Source organism: Frankliniella occidentalis, unplaced genomic scaffold (assembly GCF_000697945.3).
Source record: "Frankliniella occidentalis isolate FOCC.00 unplaced genomic scaffold, Focc_3.1 Scaffold198, whole genome shotgun sequence".
Taxonomy (NCBI): Eukaryota; Metazoa; Arthropoda; class Insecta; order Thysanoptera; family Thripidae; genus Frankliniella; species Frankliniella occidentalis.
Genome location: NW_026267324.1, coordinates 170,797 through 177,904, shown reverse-complemented (window position 1 = coordinate 177,904; position 7,108 = coordinate 170,797). Strand labels below are relative to the sequence as shown.

The 7,108-nt window shown below is 62.2% G+C and overlaps 1 protein-coding gene across 1 annotated transcript in view; it reads right to left on the bottom strand.

Annotated features, from left to right (window-relative positions):
• LOC113207983 (uncharacterized) overlaps positions 1 to 7,108 on the bottom strand; it is a gene marked incomplete at its 3' end in the record, with an annotated part of 58,743 nt that overhangs the window by 30,804 nt on the left and 20,831 nt on the right. The window lies entirely within an intron of this gene.

Here is a 7,108-nt window from a genome sequence, read left to right as displayed (position 1 = left end):
GGGTGGGGTGGGAGGGAGACGGGTCACGCCTCGTACGTATCTTATCCGCCTTGGCCGCAGGAGGCGAGACCATCAACAGAGTGTCCACCTTGGGGACAACAGCTCACTAATTGAGGGGAAACGCGAGTGAACGAGACCAGGTTGTGAAACAGGGGTACAACTTTGAACAAAACTTCTAGAAATGACAGTGCGAGACTTTTGCGAGATTTACAGGGCACGTATTTAGTCAGTAGTAAGAGAGAAGTGGGCAGTGGAGTGGACAGGGCAGGCTGCGCTGTTTGTTTGCGCGTGCTGTAATTTTCTGCTCTTACGCGGCCAGTCAAAAAGGTTGGCGAACTGGACAATGCGACGCGGCGGCCCTGAATGGGCGGCGGCCGCTCACGGCTGGGCCGGGCTGGGCTGGACACGGCGCGTCATTGTGCGGCGCACAAAGGTCGCGCATGCGCGGGGCGGGGCGGGGCCGCAGGTGGGGGCGCCTACACACCACGCCCCGGCGGGGTATTTCTCACCGACAGTTCTGCACTTTGAGGTTGGGGTTGAGTCCGGTCAGGGCGGTGCCGTACAGCACCTCGCCGCGGTGGTCGTGCAGGGCCTGGTGCTGCAGCGGGCCGAGCGCGCGGCCCAGGCTCAGCGTCCTGCTGGCCTGGCGCTTCCAGCGGCGCCACTCTGCGGACAGGCCCGAGGGCTGCCCCGAGGGCTGCCCCGAGGGCTGCCCGCCCCCGCGGAGGCTGCTGGCCGACGGACCCAGGGCGGCGTCCTGCGCGCGGCCCAGGTCGCCGTCGACCCGCACCTCGATGGCGCCCCACTCGGGGTGGCGCAGCGTGCTGGCGCGGGGCGCTGGGGGGCGCCGGGCGCGCGTCGACTCACTGCGGTCGCGGCGCCGCCAGCGGAACGCGGGCCGCTCCCGGCGCCGCCCCCTGGACCCGGCGGGGGCGGGGCGCTGCTCGGGGCGGCGTGGCGCCGAGGGGGAGGCGGTGGCGGCCGGGCTCCAGGCGCCGCGCTCGCGGTGCACGCCGCGCAGGATGGCCCGGGCGGCCCTGGCCAGCGCCCCCGCGCCTCGCCCGGCGCCGCACAGGGGCTCCGCGTCCTCGGCGTCCTCCTCCCCGGGCGTCTCGATGGGCTCCTCTTCCAGGCGACGTCGGCGGCGTCGGCGCTTCAGCATGGCGGAGGCATCGAGCCCGGCGACGGCGGCGCGGCGTGGCGGCGGGCCGTCAGCTGACCCGGCGCGAGGCGCTGGACGACAGCCACCTCGTCATGGTCGCCGGCGGCTTCATCGCCTCCCCTACAAGCTTCGGGCGACGTCGCCGTCGGCAAAGCCTGAGGACGACATTGTCAGTCCGCCGGCCTGGTATCGCGCGCGGACTTGTTGCAGCCGGCGGGCGTGCGCTGCGCGCGGCGCTGCGAGTGCAACAGCGTGCGGCGTGCGTGGGGCGGAGCCGGGAGCCAAGGGGGTCGCGCGCGCCGCTCTGCGCGGGGGCCGGCCCGCCCCGCCGTGCCCTACCTGCCTACGGCGCGGCTATCGGCGGGGCTGACCGCGGCCCTCGCCCGTGTCTGTGTGCGTCTCTCCCTGTGTGGGTGTGAGTGCGAGTGAGTCGAGATGTAGTGCGGCACGCGCCGGAGCCGGCCCGCCCGCCCACCAGAGCGTGTCCCATCGCGAGGCGAGGCGCGCGCGGGGAGGCCCGGCCGGCCGCACAACGGAACTGCTGCTGCTGCGGCTGCGCTGGAAAGAATACCGGGACGGCGACGCGAAAAACTTAATTGCTCCCGAGAAGAGCGCCGTTACGCGACGTGTGTGAGCTCACAGCAGCCCGGGGTGCGGCATGCGGCGCGGCGGGAGGGGAGGGGGAGGCGGGGGAGGAGGGGCGGTATTGGACCCCCAGCGCGTCAGCGTCGATGTCGCACACGGCCTCACGCACGCTTCCCAACTAGTCGTTCATTACAAAATAGAGATTATGATGACAATGTCAACTCTTATTGTTCGGCACTCCCGTAACACAGGTGAAACTGTATTGCATTGTCACTGATAAATAATGCACAATTACTGGAAATAACACGTTCTTCACATAAGAAAGGACAAGATACCCTTTAGGAAATAAGTATCTCTGACACTGACACCTCTGTACTCCAGAGGGCAGCCTGCCTTCCCTCTCTCCTAAAATCGCGAAAGAAAGCGAGCCAGGCTGGTGTCGGTGCGAGAGGCAAAAGGAGGAGGGGGGAGTGCGCGGGTCGGCAGTGGCCTGTGGAAGGCCTGGGGCGATCTGCATATCCAGCAGGGAGCAGGGCGGCGCGTGAGCACCCCACAGAAGATGCTTTCTTTTAGAGGGGAACGCCACGCCGGGGCGGAGCGAGGCGAGACGAGAGTGGAGCTGCGACGTAACAGCCATTCGACATTCAAATGATACACAGCGGACCACGGAAACACCAGCAGTTGACCACGACTAGGCGATAGGCGCTGACGTCATGGGGCGTCGCCCTAAAAGGGCGAGCGGCGAGAAAGGCGAGTTTTGTTTTAAACGAAAAAGTTGAAGTATTTGACGATTACCAAGTCGTAATGGCAATATTATGAAATATATTCTGGGCGTTGCTCCGACAAAGGAACACGCACGTCAGTGAACTAATGTTTTGACACGTAAAATATTTAAAAAGCAGAGTGGTGCATTACGGGTGCTTGAAGAGGCTGGACTGGAGGGGAAGGGGGCTCTCTTAAAAACACACGGGCTCGCGGCTCCGACTCCGAGTTCATTAGGCGGCCGACACACCAACGCCTGTCCGTCCCGCCTATCTGAGTGTCTGTTTGGGCCGTGACATGCGGCGGGATAAGTCCACACGGACGTGAGAGCGCGCCCCTCGCTCGGCTCCTCGGCTCCACACACACACTCGCACACACTCACGCAGGCACACACGGCTACAACAACAACAAAGCTCGGTAACGCGACGGTCCGGCCCAAGCGAGCCGCACCGGCGGCAAACACGACGAATGCGAACGACGGGGCGGGCGGCGGCGGGCTCCCTGCGAGAGGTACACGACGTGCGGGTGTCGGGACGCTACTGGCGTGCCGCGGCGTGGCGTGGCGTGGCCTGGGTGACGTTCCGGTCCGCTGAGGCCCGGAAGCTGCCCCCGTGACTGCCAGGACCACGCCGCCGCGGGCCGCGCCAGTGTCACACGGCAGCGCGGCGCGGACCGCGCAGGTGCGCCCCCTCCCCCCTCACCCTCAAAGCTCATCCGACACGCACACCGCCAGCGTACACCACCGCAGCAGCTGCTGCTGCTACAGGGTGAACGTATCCACATCCACGCTGGCCAGAAGTTGTCGCTGGCATGTTGGCACGCGCTGCGCACGCAGCATCGGCGATAACTTGCACATTTTGACGTTATTTGCAGACGGGCGCAGCAGCCTTACGTGAGCGCGGCTGCCGCTGCCGCTGCCCGGTGCGATGCGAGCCGTGTTCATTTGTCAAATCTTTTTATTTACGCGTTACGTGGCGCTGGGCGCGTACGTGCGACGCCACCGTGCCGCTCCCTGCGCCAGCGGCTGAAGCGGCTCCAGGCTGAGCCGGGGCCGGGCGGGCGGCGGCGGCGGGTCCAAATAGAAATGAGAAGGAAAGCAGCGGATGGGATAAGAAAATAAACAACGCCCTGGCCAGCGCAGCGCAGCCGGGGCTGCGGCCGCTGAGCCACGCGTGACCAGGCGTGGCCGACCAGCGCAGGCCTACCGGCCCGGCCCGGCCGTAACGTGACGGTGACGGGCAATGGCATAACTCGATCTCCGGGAGCAGCAACCAGCGGGCGGCAGCGCACCAGCATATTGGTATTCACAGCTGTGCTCGAGTCCAAGGGCAGACCCGAGGGCACACCAGGCCGCGGGGAACACCTCGAGGTGCGTCCCGGGCCCGGCCGGATCATCCGCGTCGTCCGGAAGTCGAGCGGAGCGGATCGAGATGACGGACTTTCGATTCTCGCGCGGTGACGCGCCTGCCCCGCGGGCTGGTCACTGACTCCGTCACTGACTCCATCAGAGCAGAGGCCGGGGCGGGCGGGCAGGCCCTGGTCGTCGTGGCCGCCGCGACCACTCGCCCGAAAAGTTATGCCGCCTTGTACTTTCTCCAGAGCTGTGCTGCTGTGCTATCAACTGCAGAAGAAGAAGATGACGATGGAGGCGAAGAAGACAGAGAACAGCCAACAAAATAGCTCTGGCTGGCACCGCGAACATGGTGGCGGTGGTGTGGTGGCCACGACGGCGTCCTTGAACCACAAACGAGGGAAAGGTCCCCGAGGGGGGAGGACGCCGCTGGGAAAGATGGTTGATAGACGTCCGTGCCGCCCGGTGCGGACCGCAGCAAGTAATCTCGGGACACGACAATGACCACGATCTGGTTCAGCCCCGCGCAGTCGCCACCGAGAGGGGGGGGGGGGCTGGCAGTGCGCCAGCGCAAGGCTGCAGCCCGCAGGCCCCGAGCGGAGGCCGGGCGGGGCCCGCGGGACTCCGCCGCGTATTCCTGGTATTTCGCAACAATTAACCATAGCGCTCCGGCTGCGACTGGCCGGGCTAGTGCCGGGCGGGCGCCGTGCGTGGGCCTCTCGTTACCGCAGGCACCTGTTACACGTACGGCTAAGAGGCCCACCGGCAGCCCACCGGCCATCGGCCTCCCGCCGGTCGGACCAGCTCCTGGACCCGCTGGACACACGCCGCCCTGGCCGCGCGCAGTGACAGGGGAACTGCTTTCCAATCCCCCCGCAGACCGGTGCGGCCGGATGGGCCCGGCACACGCGCGCGCGCCCCACGCCACGTGGTAGCCGGACCTCTCAAAGTGTTTCAGCACAAACAACAACAAGCGGGCCCCACCGGGGCACTCGCAGTGATACTGCACCGCACGGCAGGAGTGCCGGCGGGCGGCCTGCAGTCACGGCGCCGTCAGACCACCCGCACGCATGCCCGGTAGGGTGTCCCAATATGAAGTTTAAACGGGACTTGGTTAGGCTTTCCAATATCGGATTTGTACCAAACGGGGCTGGTTTGAAAGATAATTTGCGTACCTTGAAAACAAGCCACGTTCAGTCCAAACCCGAGATATTGAACCATACTCAGGATAGGCTCAAACTTTCATTTTGGGACACCTTAACGCCTGGCCGGCATGCAGCCTGCACCTGCACGTGCAGACGTGCGCCCGAGGGGTCGTCAACTTCGATATTCCTCCGTACACGGACTGATATTACCTCAAATATTACACCAATATTAGCCATATTACTGGTAATATTACCTCGATATTACACATTTTTCTAGTATTATGACGTCACAGCTTGAAAATTGGCTCAATATTACCAATATTATTTGTAATATCCAATATTCCTCCGTACACGGCCAAGGAGAGTTGACGACCCCTCGCGTGCGGCGGTGCCACCCACGGCTCATTGCAACGCCACGGGCGCCACTGGCGGGCGGGCTGCGGCCCGGGATCACCCCGCCGGGTGGCGCGCGCGCTCACGGCGTGAACAATAACAACAACTGCAGCCGCCGCGATTGTTCGACTGTCCAGTAAATTGGATCGCCTCACGCGTCCGGCTCGCAATTAAACAGCAGCGGCTACACTGGTTGCTGCGTCGGAACGGGCTCTTTAACGCGAGGAATGGGCCGTGGAACAGCTCAACAGCAGCGGCGGTGGCGGGACTTGGGATGCCGCAGGAAGGCAACGTGTTATTTCCGGATCCGGATGCCTCCGGGCGCGCTGCTGCTGCTGCTGCGCCATGACTCGTTCCTCGCACGGTCCAACGACCCAAGTGGCCGGCACGCCGCCGATACCCCCCGCTTTATCGCGCTATCGCGAGGAGTATCGAGGCGGGGAAGTCCTCCGTCCTAAAGGTCCCGGGCCCGCCGTGTCCTCACGATAAGCACCGTGGACATTGCGGGTTTTCTCATTTCCCTTCGGGCCCGGCCGGAAGTAAGCAGCGAGGAGTCCCCCTGGCCGGCGCCACACTATGAGGACTTCCGCGATTTAGTGGACTCATCTCAAACGGACGCACTTGGCTGGCGGGTGGGTGGGGGAATTCTGTTAATTTTACGCTGCGTTTGTCAGCAGCAAGCACGTTCAGTAGGAAGACGGACACACTAAATGGGGAGGGACAGATTTTGTATGAAGGTTAGATGCGGTTAGATGTATCCTAGTGCACATCAAAATGAGATGTGAATTTGTCTCTACGTTACAATAAATCCTTATGCACTTTGTTGTGCATTAAACTTGCAGAATTTCATACAACCATAATATTATGCACAATTTTATGCATAACTTTGTACACTGAGTGCATAATAATAATGCACATTTTACAATTTTGCAAAAAAAAGGTGCATATATTGCTGTATAAAATTCTGCAAGTTTCTACACAACAAAATGCATAAGGGTTTAGTGTGTAGAGACAAAATAAAAGAATTGTACCTAAGCCTAGGTAAAAATTGAACAAATTTGTACAGACAAATCTGATTAGGGTGTGCCAAAGACACACCGACATATCTAACCTATAGGTACAGAGATTTTCCCTCACATTTTAGAGTGGAGATGGGCGCGATGGCGAGGTTGAGAGTCTCAGAAGAACCAGCGGCCGTGGCGCTTGTCTCCGCATACGTGGTGCTCGAGTTGGCGACCGAGCAGCTGTGCAGTGCAATGTGGGGCTGCCGCATGCAAAGCAACCATCCGAGCGCTTCTAAATTAGCGAGCGGCGTTCTTTCGCGCTTCGCAATCACAATAAAACAGGAAATGCCGTAATGCTGACTGAGATGATCAGAAGCCGTTCCCGCGCCGGGCCGCGGCGACCCTCCCCAGGCCCCTGCCCCTCCTTTGCTGTTGCAGCCCTCAGCGCCGGCAGCAGGGGACACGACGGGCCAGGGGCCACACAGCGAGAAAAGAAACAGCAATAACAGCAGAACAGACCCTTACTCATAGCTCTATCACGGATAAAACAATAACGATTCATAAGTTATAATCTACGGTCAACATCACTTAGCCAAGAGAAAGTAAAAGTTGCTGCAGGCGGCGGCGAAGCAGCAAGTGTCCGAGCTGGAGCCAGGCTCGCCGCCCCGCCCCGCCCACTGAGCTCAACGGGGGTCGGGGAGGGGTG